This window comes from Podarcis filfolensis, assembly GCF_964270895.1.
Source record: "Podarcis filfolensis genome assembly, chromosome: 10".
NCBI lineage: Eukaryota > Metazoa > Chordata > Lepidosauria > Squamata > Lacertidae > Podarcis > Podarcis filfolensis.
The window spans coordinates 38,521,798-38,542,222 of NC_139612.1; positions in this window are offsets into that span (position 1 = coordinate 38,521,798).

The following is a 20,425-nucleotide window of genomic DNA, read 5'->3' on the forward strand; positions in this document are numbered from 1 at the left end:
TTTCATCTTCCACTGCCTCTTTCAAAGGAGGAAACAATTTCAAGAGTAGTGTGTTACATTCCAAGGTCAAGATAAGTGAGTGATGCAAACAAATGCTGACTTGACATGGGCAGAAACATGTCATAAAGCAGCATCAGTGGCTGACTGGCAGATTTATATGTACCTGCAGATATTTTAAATGAAATTTATTTAAGACTACACAGGAGAGATGAAGAAAATCATAAAAAGTATTGCATACAAATATATAAATGTCAACAGTGTTACATGAATTCCTTTGCAACTCAGAAGGAACCGTAGCTGTGAAATCATAAAAAGTTGACTCAGTAGACTGTTGAAACTGAGGTCCAGTTCACATAACCGTTCCAGCCAGCGGCAGCTGCATTGTTCTTACACCATGCAAGCCTAGGCATGTTTATTCTAAAGCAAATCCTGCTGTGTGCAGTGGGTTACTCACACACAGGTGTGCATTGGAGTCCAACATCACTCACCTAATGCCGACCTTTTGCTTCACAGCTATGGATTTAGCCATGTGACTCTCAGCCAACACAACAGGCTGAAACAATTATATAAACTGGCCCTAAAACTCTATGTGTTTTGCCATTGGTGTCAAATTTCCAGAAGGGTAGGATTTTCTTTTCCTGCTGTCTTTTCTCAAATGTATACCTGTGAACAAAACTGATGTTTTTTTCACTGACAACCTTGCATAGGAAGATAGAAAGCTGCCTTATCCTGAGGCAGACCATAGGTCCATCCAGTTTAGTATGGTCTACAGTACATGGACTGGAAGGAGCTCTCCAAAGTTATAGTCCAGGGGTCTTTCTTAGGCCTTCATGGAGATGCCAGGGATTGTATTTGGAACCTTCTGCACCCAAAACAGATGCTATTCTACTAAGCTAGATCACTTCTCATTCTTCATAAATACAGGCTTAACAATATAGTTTTTTTTGTGATAGCCTATATAATAATCAAAAGGAAATATAGAATATAGAAGTGTAACACTCTTTTGTAGATTTGGTATAGCACCAAGGCTTGTTCCCTCTTTTTTTTCTTTCCTTTTTTACAAGCACATATATTATTCTGAGTGGACAGGTTTAATTGTACAGTGTAAGCATATTTAATATTATTGAGTGCTTACTTTTCAGTCCAAAATTCTACAAAGCTGAGTGCTTCTCTCATAAAAAAACAACAACCCTAAAGACCATCAATAAATGCCACATTCTTAGTCCACTTTACTCCCATCCAGGAAATGAAAAGATCTTCCTTCCAATTAAATGTCAGTTGTTCCATACTGAATGTCAAGTGGGCAGACTGCACCTACTTTACATAACAAGATTTTGAAATTAGAAAATAACTCTTTAGTCATGACATTGATTAAGAGATTGAAGAGATGATTGTCGGCTCAGAAGATCAAAAGAAGTGTTCTTCAAAGTAATGCAGCATTTACTTCTTAACTAGGAAGTGTAATCAGTTAATCATTTTACACAAATGCCATTTCTTTGTGCTCGTAAACTCCTTACTTAGCCATCCTAGCTCAGTTAAGGAAACAAATTACCTTGTCTTCTTGCACAAAAGCTGCCCTTGATTAGTATCGAAACCATTAATGGAAAGACAGTGAAGGTAAAATTCACTGCGGGAAAAGGCAAAGCATGTGTCGTTCTATGTGTTTGAAATTATATGAACTCCAAGAAACCTGAAATGCTACAATCCTCAGGTATATAAAACTGAGCAGAAGATGCAGCTACTTCAAAGTGGAAGGTTTCCAAGTGTGCAGCTGGAAGGTCTCCAGAATGGAGTGCTTGACCTTTGCTGACCAAGCACATATCTAAGATAAGGACAGCAAAGTGAGGTAATGGCTCTTTCCAACTGGAATGTCCATCCCTCTTTCAAGAAAGAAAATCTATGGGTGCTGAAGAAAGAAAGGGAGGGACACACATTTTGCAACCCTTAAAGAAGATTATGTGTGAGGGGCAACTGATCCTGCTTTAAGCACAAGTGGGAAGCCTGTAGCAAATAGGGGAGCTATGTTGTTCCCAGGAATGGCCACTTTTCCGAGGCCAAGTCTGGTGTCAGGAGTTGCTGTCATTGGGCACCTGCCAAGGCCCACACCACATCACTTACGCTACTGATGGGTGGGGTATAAATTATTATTATTATTATTATTATTATTATTACTGCTAAACCCTTTGAGCAGGGGTGGGGAATCTCTGCCTCACAGGACAAATTGGGCTCACAAGGCTGTTTTGGTCATGTGATGTCCAACTGTAACACAGGCAGGACTTGGATGAAAGGGGTTTTGCAGGCACTGGAGATCAGCTGATTGGCGGGGTGCATGCAAGCTCCCCTCTTTAGTGCTTTCCAAAAGCAAACACCCAGCTGATTGCTGAATGCTTGTTGGGAGCATTAAGCCAATATTATATCAGCTTCATTGGCTGCCTCGCTGCTACTGGGCCCAATTTAAAATGTTGGTTTGAAACCTTCAAAAACCAAAATGGTTTCAGGCCATGTTATATGAAGGAACAGGGGAGCAGGTGGCACTGTAGTCTAAACCATCAAGCCTCTTGGGCTTGCTGATCAGAAGGTCAGTGGTTTGAATCCGCACAATGGGGTGAGCTCCCATTGCTCTATCTCAGCTTCTGCCAACCTAGCAGTTTGAAAGCACACCAGTGGAAGTAGATAAATAGGTACCACTGCAGCGGGAAAGTAAACTGTGTTTAAATGTGCTCTGGTTTCCATAACAGTGTTCAGTTGCACCAGAAGCGGTTTAGTCATGCTGGCCGCATGACTCAGAAAGCTGTCTGTGGACAAACACCAGCTCCCTCGGCCTGAAGCGAGATGAGCGCCGCAACCCCATAGTCACCTTTGACTGGACTTAACTGTCCAGGGGTCCTTTACCTTTACCTGTATGAAGGAACACTTGTACCCATACGAACTGCCACAGAGGCCCAGCTCACACATCAACAAGGCTAAAAAAAAAAAAAGGAGCCTTTTGTGTGGTGATTCCCTAGCTAAAGGAGGTGTGCTTCACTCCTTTCCCCTCTGCCTTTAAATTTGCCTTTAAAAAAAATAAAAAATTGCTTTTCATTCAATTAGCTGTTGGATTCTGTATTGCAATTCAGATTGTTGCCATTTCTCTGTTTTAAATCATTATTTAATCTGTTTTATTCGTACAGCTTGGCTGAACTCGTGTGCGGTTTATATGCTGTGCTTGGCTTAGTTTAAAATCTTACAAGTTTTACATGTTTAATTGGTTCTCATACTGATTGTGAGGAGCCTTGAAAGGGCTTTAGCTCTGAAAGGTGTTAGACTACCACTGAAACAAGCAAGTATTGTTTGGGATATTTTTGGGCTCCATTAATATTCAGAGCTCTTACTTCCATTCACTTTTATACAGTGTTGTTTACATTCAGAATTGCGTCTGCCAGTGAATTCTTGTGTGGGAGTAATTTTGACCAAGATACTGTTCTCTCATTTTGCTTGGCTCATCAACAGTAATCTCAAAGAAAATCGGACAACAAAGAAAAAACAAGAAATGTCACACCTCAGGTATCACGCCAGGGTGTTAAGCATGTTTATTTCTTTTAATTGTTTCCCCTCTGCATGCATGGTAGTGGCAATATTCACATGGGTCTGAATAGGCACCAACAAGGTGGTGCTTTCTGTTGGAATATTTACAAGCTCGGAGGAACTTGCTTTGACACATCGGCAGAAGCTGTTTGACCCTACTCTTCATGTCCTAAACTGCCTGCCCCTTCCTCAAGCTGGTATTAATTGGAGTGGTGGGGACAAATACAAATGCTGCTAATTAGTTAAGCAAAAACCATGGGAGATCCAGGTTGTAGATCTTGTGAAAATACAAAAGGAATTGGGTTTCCTCACCTTTGTTTGTCACCCCCTGCTTCCAAGCCATTATTTCTCAACCAGTGGATAGCCTCTTGTCCCTGACTTCTTTCAACATGTTGCTACCACCATATTCTAGTTCTGTTAAGGTCCATCTCATTGCCTCTGTATACTAGTTTCTGGGAAACACAACTCGGAAGAGTGCTGGGGTACTCAAGTCCTGCTTGCAGGCTTCTCATAGGCATCTGGCTGGCCACTGTGAGAACAGCATATTGGACAAGATTGGTCTTTGGTCTGATCCAGCTGGACTCCTCTTATGCCTCTGCATTTTGCAACTCTTCCCCTGTCCCAATTAGAGTCACTTGTTCTAATGTTCTACTGCTAAACATCAAGAACACCCTTGAGTTTTGTAGGAAATAACAAGCACTGAATTCAACAATGTTGTCATGTGGGATGTCTTTTACAGTGTTTCTGGGAACCATAAACGTTTTTTTCCTGGCTTATGTGCGTTGGCACATATATGTGTGTGCACATACACACAATCACACAAATGAAATACAAAATTAAGTTCGGAAACTGTGGGCCACTCTTAAGGGAATACAAACATTGTCCCACCCACCTCTCCAACCCAAGAATGTGGATCTGTTTCTTATCCGATTAACATAAAGTCTCATCCACTGGAGGAAACAAAAGGCTTTAGCTGGAAGTGATCCCATATTTAGGCGTGGGAATACATAGGGTCTTGATTTCTAATTTTTTTTGGGGGGGGAGAAGAGGTGTCATTTGGCAAGTTCTTATCCAACTTGTTGTTCTTTTCAGAACCCTCAGTCCTCCAAAGTCCTCCAAGCATGTTTTCAGACTGATAATCTGCAATGCATCACTTTTGGATGCATGGTAGGTCAACAGTTACTGTATATTGTTGGATGCCAGACCTCTCTAATCCTTGGATCCAGTAAGTGTTAAAAGCTAATCAAGTCAGGCTAGCTTCCTCGTGAGGTGTAAGGAGACCAAAGAAAGGGGCTCTGTGGGAGAAAGGGTTGGTCTCTGCTTGAATCCAAGGCTGTGGCTATGGGAGAAGCAAGACCCTTTCGAGTTGCTGATGTTGTGAACCCCTCCATCAGAGGCTCAAGTTGTATATATGCATAAATAAACCATATGTCCTAAAGACACCACAGACACTGCTGTCCCTGATTCCAAAGGAAACACAAACCCTGGGTAACCACCCAGAACACCTGAGATCTCACACCATTCTGAGATTGGGGTGGCAAGCAATAATATGTTCATTCTTCCCAGTAGGTTTCCTAGGTGGAACCCGAAACCTACACAGCCCCTAGTGGAGCCTCATGTGAATATTTGCTACCTCTTCCTATGTTCCATCGGGAGACTGCAATGCAATTTCCAGAGGGGTACTTGTGTTAACCTGTTCCAGCAAACAAAAAACAAAACAAAAAACAAACAAACATAATTCTTCTTCCCACTTCCACTTTGAGTTCACCCACAAATTATGATGATATTTCATGCATCTGTTGAACTGGCCTATAGTACATGAAAACTTATGCCGTGATAAAATTGTTGGTCTTTAAGGTACTACAAAACTGTTGGTTGTGTTTTACCAGATTCATAGCACATCCACACTATACATTTAAAGCTTCCCCCAAATAATATTGAGAACTGTAGTTTACTCCCAAAGCACTACAATTCCCAGCATCCTTAACAATCTATAGTTCCCAGGATTCTTTGGGAGAAGCCACAGGCTTTAAATGTATAGTATGGGTGTGACTATGCTATGTTTTCATCATAAGTTAACCCTTTCCTCCCCACCCACACCTTCCAGAGAACTCAGAAGCTTGCATACTATTTTGTGATAGTTTTGGGTAGCCTAATAAAGGCACTGCCCTAGTAAGGATTTTAAAAATGGAAGATATTTTTGCATCCCATTGGAATAGCAGAGCAATACTTTAATCAGGACCAGATAGAATGTAAGTAGTATATGAGCATTTAAGTTCTATATAACTTTACTTCAGCTTGGATGTTAAGGAAAATAAATAAAAGCTGGACAAGAAGGAAAAGCCTGCAGAGCTCCAGTTCATCATAGCCTTAAGATCATCTTGGATGCAAAACAGATTTCATTTTGAGAGCCAAAGCTACTGAGATGGATGGGAAGACACAATAGCTATTCCACATCTTACCTTTGAATTTTCTATAATGGACCAAAATGCTTACCTGCACTTAAAAAAAATCAAATTTACACAATAGCAAATAAAAAATAAATGTAGTAGTGTTGGTCCATGGGTTGGGGAAGCCCTCCAAAAACTTTATTAAGACCAGCCAAAATGTCACATAGTTATGCCAAACTTTTGATATTTCCATAATTCTACACATGACCTTTTTATATCCTTGTGCTATCAATTTGTTTTAATCCCTCCATATCTATATGCGTTAATAGTTTCTTTCCCATTTAGGGGAGTAGATTGTAAGAGTAGCTTTGATTTGTGTTTGGAAGATCACTGGTTCAGTGAATACTTGATGTGTCAGTGCAAGGAATTACCTCAGTTCCTTCCTCTTAAAAGGAAGGAAACAATGAAATGATAAACAGAGGCTTCAGGTCTCCATGTCTCCAGATAAACAGTGAAGGGGAAGTTAACACCCACCAGACAAAGGACTATGGTGGAACCTGTTCCCTTTTTTTATTTCCACTTTAGTAAAGGCTGTTGTGGTTGAAAAATTGAGAACACATGCCATGTTTGTGATTCTGTGCTACTGAAAGTGTGATTCGGAGAATCCTTATATCTAAACAGTCAAGATGTTTCTCACTTTCTTCATATGAAATATATTCATCTGAAGCCAACCCAGTGCAGCTAAAATATTAATTACTAAATGCTATTTGAACCAACAAGTTAAGGAACTAATGGAACAAGTTGGAAGTGTCTTTCAATGGGATTTAATCACAGCTTACTTGGTCTGGATCGGAACCAAAATATCAATCAGGAAATAGAGGTGCCTGAAGGTTGCCAGGTCTAGACCATGAAGGTGTTACTAGACCTTTAAGAGTTGCAAAGAAAGCAGGATTTCACCATGTGCATCCCTTGTCTTCATGGCACTGTGATGGCAGGACAAATTTCACCTCATGGAATTTTCCCTGCTGCGCTCTCAAGGTCTGCCTCTGGCAATTCTTTTATGGCAGTAGCAATAAATCAAATAACCGTCATTTAGTTTGCTAGCTAAAGCCAAAATTTTAGTTTACAGGCTGGTCAAAATTATATCTTAATGGTTTGAGGAGAAAAGTAACCTTTCAAGATTTTCATATGTTGAAATAACAGACTAGCCATCAATATAGAGAAATGCAAGCGCCCAATAGAACTTCCAACTTTATCAACATGCAAAGCCGTCCAGAACTCAAGACCAGATTGTGATGTGATATTCAGAGGAAGGGGTGGAAAAGACTAGTCCTGAAAATAAACACTTGCATGTTCTTGAATGTATTTAAATTTGTTCTCTTCAGTACCCTTATATATATGCACATCACATGAAAGAATATGCGGTCACTGGAAGGACAGATCCTGAAGCTGAGGCTCCAATACTTTGGCCACCTCATGAGAAGAGAAGACTCCCTGGAAAAGACCCTGATGTTGGGAAAGATTGAGGGCACAAGGAGAAGGGGACGACAGAGGAAGAGATGGTTGGACAGTGTTCTCGAAGCTACCAGCATGAGTTTGACCAAACTGCGGGAGGCAGTGGAAGACAGGAGTGCCTGGCGTGCTCTGGTCCATGGGGTCACGAAGAGTTGGACACGACTAAACAACAACAACATGAAACAGACTTGGAATCTCCTAAATCTGTGAAAGGCAATTTACAAAACTGAAATAATAGAACTGCAAAAAGTGTAGGATTATTTCTGTTGAATTACATCAAGGTAGGGATAGCTTTTCTAAAGCTAAAATCCTATACATGCTTACCGGGTGGTAAGTTCCATTGAACTCAATGGATCATATTTCACAGTAAATAGGATTGTGCTGTAAGGATCCAACCAAGAGCTTCCTGGCAGATGCTATCATGCAGTTTGACTTTTGATGGTATCAGTCTGGCATTTTAAAAAACCCAAACCATTCATTGCCATTGGCATTCAGTGGAAGATAATTCTTGGTTGTCAGGTGTAAGATGTAATCTTCATACATAGGACGGTGAACAAACCACTTTATTGAGGACAAAGTCTAACACATCTTAAGTATGAGAAAAGTCCACCAGACTTGCAACTGCTCCCAGTTCTGGTCTCCAGAGCTTCCCAGCTTTGTGTGAAACCTGGAATAGAACTACATAAAAGGTAAAGGTATCCCTGACCGTTAGGTCCAGTCGCGGACGACTCTGGGGTTACGTGCTCATCTTGCTCTATAGGCCGAGGGAGCTGGCATTTGTCTGCAGACAACTTCCGGGTCATGTGGCCAGCATGACTAAGCTGCTTCTGGCGAACCAGAGCAGCGCATGGAAACACTGTTTACCTTCCCACCGGAGCAGTACCTATTTATCTACTTGCACTTAACGTGCTTTTGAACTGCTAGGTGAGCAGGAGCTGGTACTGGACAACAGGCACTTACCCCGTTGCGGGGATTCGAACTGCCAACCTTCCAACATGATATCAAGATAAACCTGTTGTCCTAGACACAAGGAGCAGAAACACCAAAAAAAGAGGCTTGCATAAACAATGGTTATTTTAGTCACCAATGACATAAAACCCAACAATATTTATTACGAACAGAATTTCCATGTGGTCATTTTTTTCCATGTGGCAAAAGGGTATCTTTTGTGATCATGTTAGATTGGCATAGTTCAGCTAAATTATACTCAGAGTAGATGCACCAAAATTAATGGCCTGAACTTACTGATGTTCATTCATTTCAACGGGTCGACTCTGAGGAAAACTTTAGTTGAATACCACCGTTATTATTTTATAATATTTACCATTGGCCCATTTTCATTGCTCCATAAACCTATGCCTCCTAGTCCATTGATGATGCTACCATCTCTTGCCTATTCAATGGATGGCAGTGAGTGAGTAATGTGATGTTTGAGGGAGGTGAACTACCACACAAAATTCTGGCTAGATGTGTGTTCTAGCAGCAAAGTTTTTAAAGGAACTGTGTGTGTGCAGGGAAGGGGGAGGGAATCATAGAAAGATTTGCAAACTGACATAATATGAGAGAAATTGAAGCACAGGCTTAATTTTCCCAGTTAAATCACTGATGTTTTAAAATGATTGATACCTATTACAATGGATCCTGAGCAAGACCGTTACATTTAAGCCCTAATGTGAAAAGTTAGTGTGGCTAATAGGCTGTGGATCCATCCCATTGTTTTGTTAGTGGTACAGGCACTGGGGTTTAACAGCAGAGCTCTTCCATCCTCCAAATAAATATCTTGAAATTTACAAGCATATGTAGATATTTGCAAATTGGAGCAGCCCTGGGGAAGTCATATTACTGACACCGCAGAACTCAGTAATATTTTCCAGGGGGAACCAACCTCACAAAATGATTTGCTATCATTGCCAGTATTAGGGAAATGCAGACATTTATGCCCAGCTACTTCATTTATTGTGAAGGAAACCTAATATGCACAATAACCTCCTGTTTCAATTCCTATCTGTGCCCTGACCCTATTTAAGAGCAGCCAATAGATCTGGAACACATCAAGGAAAACAAAGATCCTTTCTGATAATTAGGAATACATTCATATCTTCTCCCTCTTATGGAACAACCAAGAAGAAAACACATAGGATTCACTTTCCGTGTTGAAAAATGGCTTGGTGCTTTGAAAAAAATAGGAAAACAATATTTTAAAACCCTTTCAGAAAGCATGACAGCTGTAAGTGTTTTGTCAGAAGGGGGGAAGTCAAACAGTAATTGACAGAAGATTGGACCCAAACTCAGCTGGTTGAATTTAAGACCCACTGAAACTAATGAGACAAGCTAGTTATGGTTTGACTTAAACCCATCTATTTCCGTGGCAACCAAGTCAATCTTGATCCAAGCCTGACTATTTAGCACCCTGAAATATGAAATGGATCTAAGTAGCAGTCATGCCAATTTATAGTACAGTCTTGGTCATGTTTGCTCAGTTGTAAGTCACACAGTGACCAGAGTAGCTTATTCTCTAGTAAATAATTTAGGATTGCAGTCAGAGTTATTATTATTTTTTAGTATATCAAGTCCTTGTTCATAAATATTGTAATGCCAGTTTCATTTCTGAAGCTTTTACAGCACCATTTGTGTACCTTTCACTTGTGTTTGAGTATGATTTTGCTATAAAATCTCCAGATCTCAGCAGGAAACCACCAAGTGGCACAAACCAGCTTTTATAATCTTTTGTTGACTTTTATGTACTTTACTCTGGATCTCTGGATGTTGTCGGAGTCCAGTTCCCATCAGCCCCAGGCAACATGGTCAATGGTCAGGGATGATGGGAAGTGTTGTTCAGTAACATCTGGAGGGGGAAAGTTTCCCCAACTTAGATGAACTGTGTCCTTCCATAACTTTTGTGCAAGCTATATATTTAGATCATCAAAAGTCATTTTGTCTCTCCAGCAAGACAAGCATGTTAGCTGTTCTTTTCTGAACTCTTTCCAATTTGCTGATTGTTTTCTGTTTCTTTCGGACATGCCAAGAAGTGTATACTATTCCAGATGTAATTTTATTAGAACCATGAATGATTGCCTCCTTGTTTTGCAACAACATGCTTCTCCATGTGCATTCTTAAATTGCATTGATTTTTGTTCTCCTGTCTCCCATATTTGCAGGCTATCGTTTTATTGTTCTTTTTTTTAAAAAAAAAAAGCTGAACAATAAACATTTGCATTGCAAATTATTTCTGTTTTGAACTATCAATTTTTCATCACCTCCCACACATGATAAATATTTTTCAAAGCTAAATTCTGGGCTGACCAATGTATCATATGAGTTGTCATCAAAAACTCTTGAAGCTGTTCTGTTTTTTAGCCTCTTCTAGATTTGCATGTGGTTATAAACCCTTACAAATTAGTGCCATGTGCTGAAATAGTGCACTGCTTGTAATAAAAAATAAAAAATCATTGAAATGCTCTGGAAGAGTGTAAACTCCCACTCCCTCCTTATTTAACCATTCTTGTTTTGAGTTAAAATTATTTTTAGTGTATATATAAATTTATTTTGAATCCATGAGTCACATGATCCTGAGCATGCTTCATTAATAACAGTAGCACATAATTTCAGTAGTAGCAATCCTCTATTTGCTTCTATATTTCTAGTGACACATTTTCGAACTCTGGATGTATACATGGCAGCCTTCCCCACCCTGAAGTACCTCTCTCATACCTGACCATCGCCCAGGCACATTGGAGAAATAGCAGAATAAAACAGCTCAAGAGCAATAGCTTGAGAAGGCTGGTCTAATAGTATACCCTAGTGTCTTTTATCCCTAGATTATGGGGAAGAAAGCTCCCATTGCTGCCACTCCCATTTTTCAGGCCTTGTTTGCCAATATTGTCAATTTCCTCTCTCTCATTTTTTACACACAAATGCTCTCCCATACTTTGCACACGGATGCTAAGAGTACTCTCTCCCCACCCCCTTGTGAGTAGCTCGCAAAGTGATCTGCCTATATTGCAGCAGTGCCATTAGTTCTGCCCAATGGGTTAACAGCTTGGTTTATTTTATGCAATTATTTGTTGCCTTTATACCCCACATTTTTCTCCAAGGAGCTTAAGGTGGCGTACATGGTTCTGCCTCTCCTCAGTTGAGCCCCACAAAAAACCCTGTGAGGTAGGTGAGGATGAGAGACAGTGACTAGTCCAAGGTCACCCAGTGAGCTTGGTGGCCAAGTGAGGATTCAAACCCTTGTCTCTTAGGTCCTAGTCTGAAACTCTAACCATCATGCCATGCGCCACAGTCACCCTGCAGATATTTTCCATAATCATTTGCCATTTTAAAATAAATGTGGCCCTTGTTTTAATCAAACTTCACCTTGTCATACCTCTTCATTCCATGTCTGTGGCTGTAATTCTCTAGTCCACAAAATAATTTTATTGCTTTTTAAAGAGCTTGTTAAATTGCTTTTCTCACTCAGAGGCCTTGTAATAATTTTCACCTTTCTTACAGAAGTCTTTTAAAAAGACACCCTACATTTTAAATCTAATAAGAATTAAGTCCAAAGAGAACACAGTTGGCGAAATTACATTTTAATTATTGGTCTAGGACTGATGTAAAGCTATAAAGGTCACCCAAGAATAATGCTTTCTGCTATATTCATAAAAGGGTTTCTTCCATTAATTGACATGGTGACCTTGTATTAAATATGGTTTCATCACAGACAGGTCAGAGGCCATGGTAATCCTGTCTGAAAAGTGTGGGTGAGAGAGAGATTCTAGCCCCTGTGGGAAATAGAGGTCATTTGGTGCCAAACAGAAACCAGCTGGCATCCGAGAGCAGCTGAATTTATTAAGACTTCATAATTTTGAAAGCCATCTATTATAGGTCATAAAATTTATATGCTACTACAAAGAGGAGGAAAACTCCCGTTTTTTTAAAGTGTGAAATGTTTCTTTGTATGAAGCCATCACCCATAAAGGCTTCATACTAGTATATTATGATGCATGCTTACACAAAAGTAAGTACAATTGAGCCCAGTGAGGCTTACTCTCAAGTTTTATGCTTAGGACCGCAGGCTATGAAAATCAACTCTCCATTGGGATGAATTACAAAGCATTACAAAAGATTATAAAACTTCATTAAATGTCAGGAAAGCCAGGGTTGGCTCTTCCATCAGACATACTGAGGCAACTGCCTCAGGTGGTGGTGGGAACTGTGGTGGCAAATTTGCTGTTTGCTTGCCATGGCCATTTCTTCATTTGTCCAAGCCATCAATCCCCTCCCCCATTTTGTGCAGTGCTCCAGACAGCCCACAAACCCTACCCCCCCATGCCAGGCTCTTTAGAGGAAGGCATTGAGAAGACAAAGCAGCAAAACATTTCAAAAGTAAGGGGGGGAGGAAGAGAGGGGCTCCTCCCCTCAGGTGGTACAATGTGTGGTGCTGGTCCTCAGGGCGAGCAATAATTTAAGTGAAACCTGCCATCTGTCATGTGGAGCAGTTCAAAGTCAGCTCTTTGCCCAGACTTGTTACACAGCTTGTGTTTAGGGGCATGTGTTAAAAAGCATAACTTTTAATTTCAAGATCGAAGTAGAAACGTTTTAATGGAAAAACCTATTGAAATAATTGCGGCCGTGAAGCAGAGCATATTTAAATAATAAGAGGTCTGGCACAAAACATTTGCTGAAGGAAGGAAGAACAGTCTGTTAAATGAAGATAGGCATGTCTTGCTAATTATAGGATGGCTTGGATGTTAAAGGCCAGAAGTTAGAGAGAATTAAACTGTTGGGTTTAATAAAGAGAATAAAGCTGCTATTCCTTTGCCATTTTCAGGCACACCTTCTGCTTCTTCCTGCCTTTATTTTGTTTAATGTTGGCATGGGAGCTGATTCACATAATGTCTCTATCCTGCCTCTTGAAAAATGAAGTTCCCAAGGCAGATGATGCAATGGCTGACCACTCAGCAGGGATAGCTGAACCTGAGGCAGAAGGACAGTTGGAATATTATACTCAGGGCCCCCACCACAGGAGCGCAAGCACAATCTTCTTACTTGGGACAAGAACTGTGTGAGTGACCAGTCCTGCCCCGCTCTTCAAAAGCAGAATGGGAGGTGTGTGCCAAGTATTTGGAAGTCTTTGCAAAGGCCTAGCCATGTATCCTAGAGCTGAGACCATGTGCTGCTTTCGTGAATGAAACGTTTGGGTTTCCTCTAGCCAAGAGTCTGAGTGCTGCATCCAAAGGGTGAGACTCTGCACAAATAGAACAAATAGGTAATAATCAAAGAGCAGTAGCATGAGAATACTAAAACCAATGGATAGTTGTTTTGTTTCTACTTGCCAACACAATTCCATCAGAGCCTCCATCCCCACAGTTGGAGGGAGGGACGACAGAGAAGTTTGCTGGGCATGTGATCATATAGTAGGCTAAGCTCACTGACAGGATAGTGAGAAGAGGGTTCTGATAGTCTTTGAGGTGGGGGGGGGCGTATTCATCACAATGTTGATCCTGCTTTGCATGCTGGAAAAATGCATTTGATTGACAGTGTCCAGTTGGGTGATGAACACAGCACGTTGCTATCCCTCCAGTGGCAGGTGGCAAATGCTCTTTCCCTCCCCTCCCATTGCTGACAAATGTGGGGAAGGGGACATTCCAAGGCAGTGCTAGAATTGTATTAGGCCAGGGTTTCGATTGAAAGTGAATTTCTTAAGGAATCGCCTCATTGCCTAATCCAACAGCATCCTCTTATTTCAGAACACCTTTATATAGTGGAAACCAGGTATGGTTTCCTGTTTGCTTAGGAACATCACCATTCTATTCTTACAAGCATAGAATTGTAGCATTGGAGGGGACCCAGAGGGTCATCTAGTCCAGCCCCCAGGCAATGCAGGAATCACAGCTAAAGAATCTTTGACAGGTGGCCATCCAACCTCTGTTTGAAAACCTCCAGTGAAGGAGAGCTCCACCACTTTCTGGGGTAGTCCATTCTACTGTAGATTTTCAGATCTTCCTTCATTCAGTCAAGGACCATGTTAATCCTGTTAGTTACACATAGACAGTCTTTCTCAGTGAGAACTTAATTAACAACATTGCTACAGTGATGTTGATTCTGGACAGCATGTGGTTTTTGTTTGAATAAAAGGAGCTGTGAAGTACAGGAAGTTGAGTCATGTTTGGAAATGATATCAAGCTCCCTAGTCATGACATTGTCCAAATTAGTAACTTGCCTGACTTAACTTGCCTTGCAGAACTTCATTTTTCACTATTTTGTTCAGTTCTGTACCAATGATGCTCTCAGTCAGAAAACCACCAGGGTTTGGAACACACTGGGTGACCAGGAAACACGTATGATTTATAGGTGCATGTGGGGTATTAGGGGAGGGGTAATACCTCTGGTGTGTAACGTGTTGTGCGCCTCATGGGGTAGTTTGTCCACCTTTAGTCCTCACACTACACTCAACTCCCACCGTGGCCACGTCCCGGAAATAGTTTCAATTGGCTAGTTGAAACAGGTGAGGGTAGCCAATGGGCCTTATGCCCTTAAGTGAGTTGAGGTCAATGTGCTGTGGATGGAAATGAGGGGCAGATGAGGCTCATTAACCTGAGAAGGTAGCCCATCTAGGGAAAATAATACCCTGATTTTGCAGCTATACAGTAAACCCTGAGGAACAATCCATAAGCTATACAGGACATCTTCAGGAAAAGAGAAGGCCAAGGAGTAAACCCTGCACAAGTCCAGAGAGGAGTCCCTAAGGCAGTCAAATGCCTCCTTCCAGCAGCTCCTGCAGTCAAGTTGGTGCCAAATGTATTATTTTATTTCCTTTGGACTACAACTGTCTAGTCTTCTGGGACTCAGCTAAACAGCTGCAAGCAAAACTTTTTAAGTGTGTTTTAAGTGCAATATACAGTGTAACACTAGATGGCGAAGATGAGCCTTGTGGAAAATTCAATATATTTTTTAAAATGCTTTTTATAAAAAGGCATTTTCAGAGCTGTTTTTATATGTGTGTAGATTCCACCCTGGGCAGCCCAGAAGCTCTATATACACTGCCCAAGCTTGAAAACTAAATGGGAGGCAGCAGCCATGAGTAAGTTCAACCTGATTGGCATAAGGTACAAGTGCTTTTGTTGCCTTTGTTGGTGGGAGAGATTATCATGTCTCACTGGTCACCTACCAGCCCCTTTAAGTCAGGCAGCTCCCGGTCAATAAAGTGCTAGCCCGCCACTGTCCACCTGCTTCAATGGGTGCTTGCACTCAGAGTATCATTCGACAAGCAGACTGAACTACTGCACCAGGCAATAGTTTGTGCTCAGCAAGCTAGAACATCAGGACCATGTGTCCTGGTTTGTACATCAACCTGCTACAGGTCAACGAATCATAGAAGATGGCCATCATTGACTATGAGCTGAAAACACTCAACACTGACATCACCGCTTTTGTCTGTATCATATCCTCTGTTTGCAAACTGCAGCTAGTCTCTTGGTTTTTGTGTGTGCTGAAACAGGCTATTAAAGCTACTCTCCTGACAACATAAAGATGCATGTTCCATCTCCTGTGGTGGGTAAAACATTTAAACTTGAGCTTGAGCTCCTGCACTGAGTGCTTTAGTAAAAGGTTTCAAATGAGCTTAAGCTATCTCAGTAGAGATCTTTTCTCACATACACTTCAAAAGGAACTCTCCACCATTTTATTCATTCCTTTCTCCACAACCTGCGATGGAAAAATCCATGCATGTCATCTAGAATGGTGTTCCTGACCCCCTGTTGCAAATGCTTACTTTGCACAATAAAACTAGATTTTCTACTTCTTTTGTGGCCAAAAAAGAGAGGTTAAAGATGTCACTGAGAGGCAATTAATGAAGAAAAAGAGACAATAAAGAACAGCCTATCTAGAATTGTGCTATTGTGTTGGTTTGCAGAAAAGTGAGATACAAATGTGATAAATGGGGGAAGGGATTAATGTATTTAATTTGTAATGTCCAGTCATTCCCAGCACTGTGAAATCGCAAAAGACACTTGGAAGATTTCTCCTTGGAGAGTGCTCATATGCTAAATTCTCCTTGCCTTTATAAATCTGACACGACAGCAAAGTGTATAGCTCAGTGACAGAGGATATGCTTTGGGTCCTGACCCCAAAAAACTTATGTCTCAAACTCCAGTAGCCAATGGGAAGAGCTGCATGATATTATTTGAGGATCACTGATCTACTACTAGAACAAAGCCTTGACAAACCCCAGTACATTAAACAATTCATTTAATGAGTTCCATAACACCACAAACTGTTACGAAAGAAGCAACAAAAAATCCTTTATATTTACAGTGTTCAGTAATATTACAGAGTTCAGTAATATGAAGACCTCTGGGTATAGGGCGGTATATAAATTCAATTAATAATAATAATAATAATAATAATAATAATAATAATAATAATTCTGGTTTTAATTTGAAATTGAATATGTAGTTCTCTTCTTTAGGCCCCCCTGCCCCCCGTAAAAGCAAGAGACACTTTGATATCGAAAGTCTTTTAATAAGCAGTGCTTGATTTAACTTGTTCTCATCCAAATCCATGTTGTGCTGATTTTCTCCAGAAACACTTTGGAAATAAATAAATGAAGGTACGACCTTTTTTCCTGGCAGGGTTCAGGGCCTCTAATAGCTGTAAAATGGGCAGAGGTTGAACAGAGAAAGCTTTGCAAACATAGATGTTAAGGATTGGGGGAGAGCTTCACCTGTTAGCTTTCCCCTCTTAGATTGTTAAAGACTAACAATCTAACTAACAAGAAAAAAAGGCACCCACCCTAGTCGGAGGCAATGACATGTTGTATATAACTAAGGTTCATAGTTCTGAGATGGAAGCCTTTTTCTCTGTTCCTACCCTTCATTACTTCTGTTTTGATTCATTCTTATTACAGGCCACCCACAGGAAGGAGCCTTCTAAGTACAGTATGCCTGGCAGAAAAAAGCCCCTAATACCAAAAGACTTTCTCATGGCCTTCTCTAATTTATTTACTTGTATGTGAGTAACAAGCAATGCAGAGACACATCAGACTCAGCTACATCAGTAAATAAAAAGTGTTTTATATGTGTTATAACACCGTGACACCTGATGGGACTGTGGAGTTCCATCTTTCGTTAATGTGATTTCCCCCTTTCCTTTGAGGTTTACAATGTTGTTGTTTTTCTGAAATGTTTTTTTATGGGTCTGGATCCAGCCATCAGCTAAGAAAATGGAAGCAGTTCTATTTGGTGCAATCAAAATCTTTCCATCTTAAAGGGAAACTCTTTGTTGCCTGTGCCCTCTCTCCATGAATAGAATGTAAAACTAAAATAAAATAAAAATCTCCCAACTACCATAACAGCCACACCTGGGATTTGGGCCAACAAAGTACTTTGATGATCAGGCTACCTGTATTCATAAAGATGTTCTTTATTAAAGCTTGTGACATGCAAACAAGGGTTTTCCCTTCCAAGTTCTGACCTCGAGGCCTATCAAATCACACAGGCTCATTTCAAATAATTTTTTATAACCAACTTTAAGAAATTTTATGCTTCTAATTAGAATACACATGTATATTTAGTAAAAACCAATTAAAAGTTCCTCCAACATACAGCCAACGTCTTCTTTGCTGTATTTCATAAGGAATGATTGATTACCAGAGGGAAATGTGCCAACTTTCTAAATTCATGCATGTAACCTGTGATGATAATGTTGGAAGTGCAACAGCAGAGATCATTCAGTATGTAATAGAATTCTGTTCTCAGTGTTAGTCCGCTCCTAAGAAGGGAAGCTGGTGGTATGATGCCAGGCAACCAGTCAGAGTGACATGATATTTGCTGAGGAAGCATGGCCCCTGATTGGCTGCACAGTTCTGAGGGAGCCTTCCCCTGCTGAGTATAAGTCTTGAGGTAAGAAGTACAAAAGCACTCTCTTCCTTTCTTTCTCAAATTGTACACTGTTTTGTTCAGTTGCCACATGGTTTCTTTCTCTCTGGACTTCACCTGCACTATTTAAGTGCCTTTGCTAATGAAAAACAGGTCCAGTTAATGGACCTCCTGAGTTCTATTCAACACTAGTTATACTAGCAGACCCATTGAAGATAATGGACATGATCAACTTAGGTTTGTTAATTTCAATAGGTATTCTATGAATGTGACTCATGTGTGGCGACCACAAATGAGAGACTCCCATACAAAAGCAGTTCTGCCCTCCCCCCCTTAAAATGCACTGGGGGGGGGGTTAGCTGGGTAGTGTTGCTGTTTCCACTGTGGCATTGGCAGAAGAAAAGAAGTACTACATGGTCTTGGCCAGGCATCCCCAAACTTGGCCCTCCAGATGTTTTAGGACTACAACTCCCACCATCCCTGACCACTGGTCCTGTTAACTAGGGATGATGGGAGTTGTAGTCCCCAAACATCTGGAGGGCTGAGTTTGGGGGTGCCTGGTCTTGGCCATGTAGTGGGAGGGTGTTGGAAGGGGGAGGGCATCAGAGGCACGATTTCAAGGGCTCCCTGAATCCTGGTACTGGTACTGCCCATCCCCAGCAGGGATGAAGATACTCGGTGTAGTTCTGTCTCTGAAGTTGAGCAGGTCTAAGTCTGGCCAATACCTGGATGGGAGAACACTCAAAACCTGGTGCATGCTGTGCTGCAGAGGTCCTTGGAGGGGGGAATATGGTGGACACTGTTTGTATTGATAGTTTACATTCCTGCTTCATTTGAGAGGTCATCCAGCAAGGACTTGGAATGCAACATTCTCTGTTTTGTTTCATTTTTAAAAAATTCCTTGCTTGTAGAATGTTCTGTTATCACCTCTCTTTTTTTGGCTTTAGGAGAGTGAAGATGTATACACACACACACACACACACACACACACACACCTTCACTAGCTCGACTGCCCAAATTGGCTTCCATGGCACACTGCTAATATTTTGAAACAGAAACTAGATGACCTTAACTAAAGCCTCATGTACCCCATCCACTTAAGGCACGATTACACCATTTTGATGGTCATGGCTTCCCCCAAAGAATCCTGGGAACTGCTGCTTGTTATGAATGCTGAGAGATTTTGCAGCTCTGTGAGGGGAATCTGGGTCATCGAGCAACTCTCAGCACAACAAACAACAGTTCTCAGGGTTCTTTGGCAAAAGACATGACAGTAAAGAGGTATAATACAGCTTTAAATGTATGGTGTGGAGGTGGCCTGACTCCAGGTTTCTGTCAGCGGTTACCTTTTTGTGGTTAAATGTGATGCAGAGATGTGAAAGATGGCCGTAGGGCCCTTTCAGACTGGTGTTTTATTGTGGATGAATTCTACAACACGTTCTTGACTTAATGATAGTGCACCAGTGGTGAACTGTTTGCTTTATTAGTTGTCCTGTGATGCATTGCTAACACATTATCACTGTACAAAGGAGCAACAGTGCAACAAAAGTGGGAATAAAACCCCTACCCCAAAAACATTTGTGCTACGAAAACTTATGTGAATTCAGTTGGAACTTGAGTGTTCAGACCCAGAAACCTCCCCCCTAAATGAATTCACACATGACTCAAATTTTGGTTTTGGTTTTTGGCAGAATTTAGGCCACAACTTTACTGATTACAGAAAGTGACTGGTTGCATAGGCTCTGGTTCGACTAGCTCCCTGCCATGCAGGTAGCGCTGACCCAGGGTTCTAGCACAGGTCAGCCAAGGGTGAACACCTAGATAAGCAGAAAACCAGGAATGGGCTAACTCACCACCCAAATGTCCCCCTCGACTCAAGCATGGTCACAACCCCCTCTCAGGAGTTGACCAAACCATCGAGTCCCTGGATTCCTTTAACGGACTACCCTTCACATAGGGATGGCGAGAGCGTTCTCCCATTCCTATCACCTGAACCAGAGCCTATCTGCAACCTTACAAGTTGTAACGATTTGCTATGCAGCAGGCGAAACCCAAATGGCAACAGCCAATCAGCCAAGTGGGGAAAACTCCTGC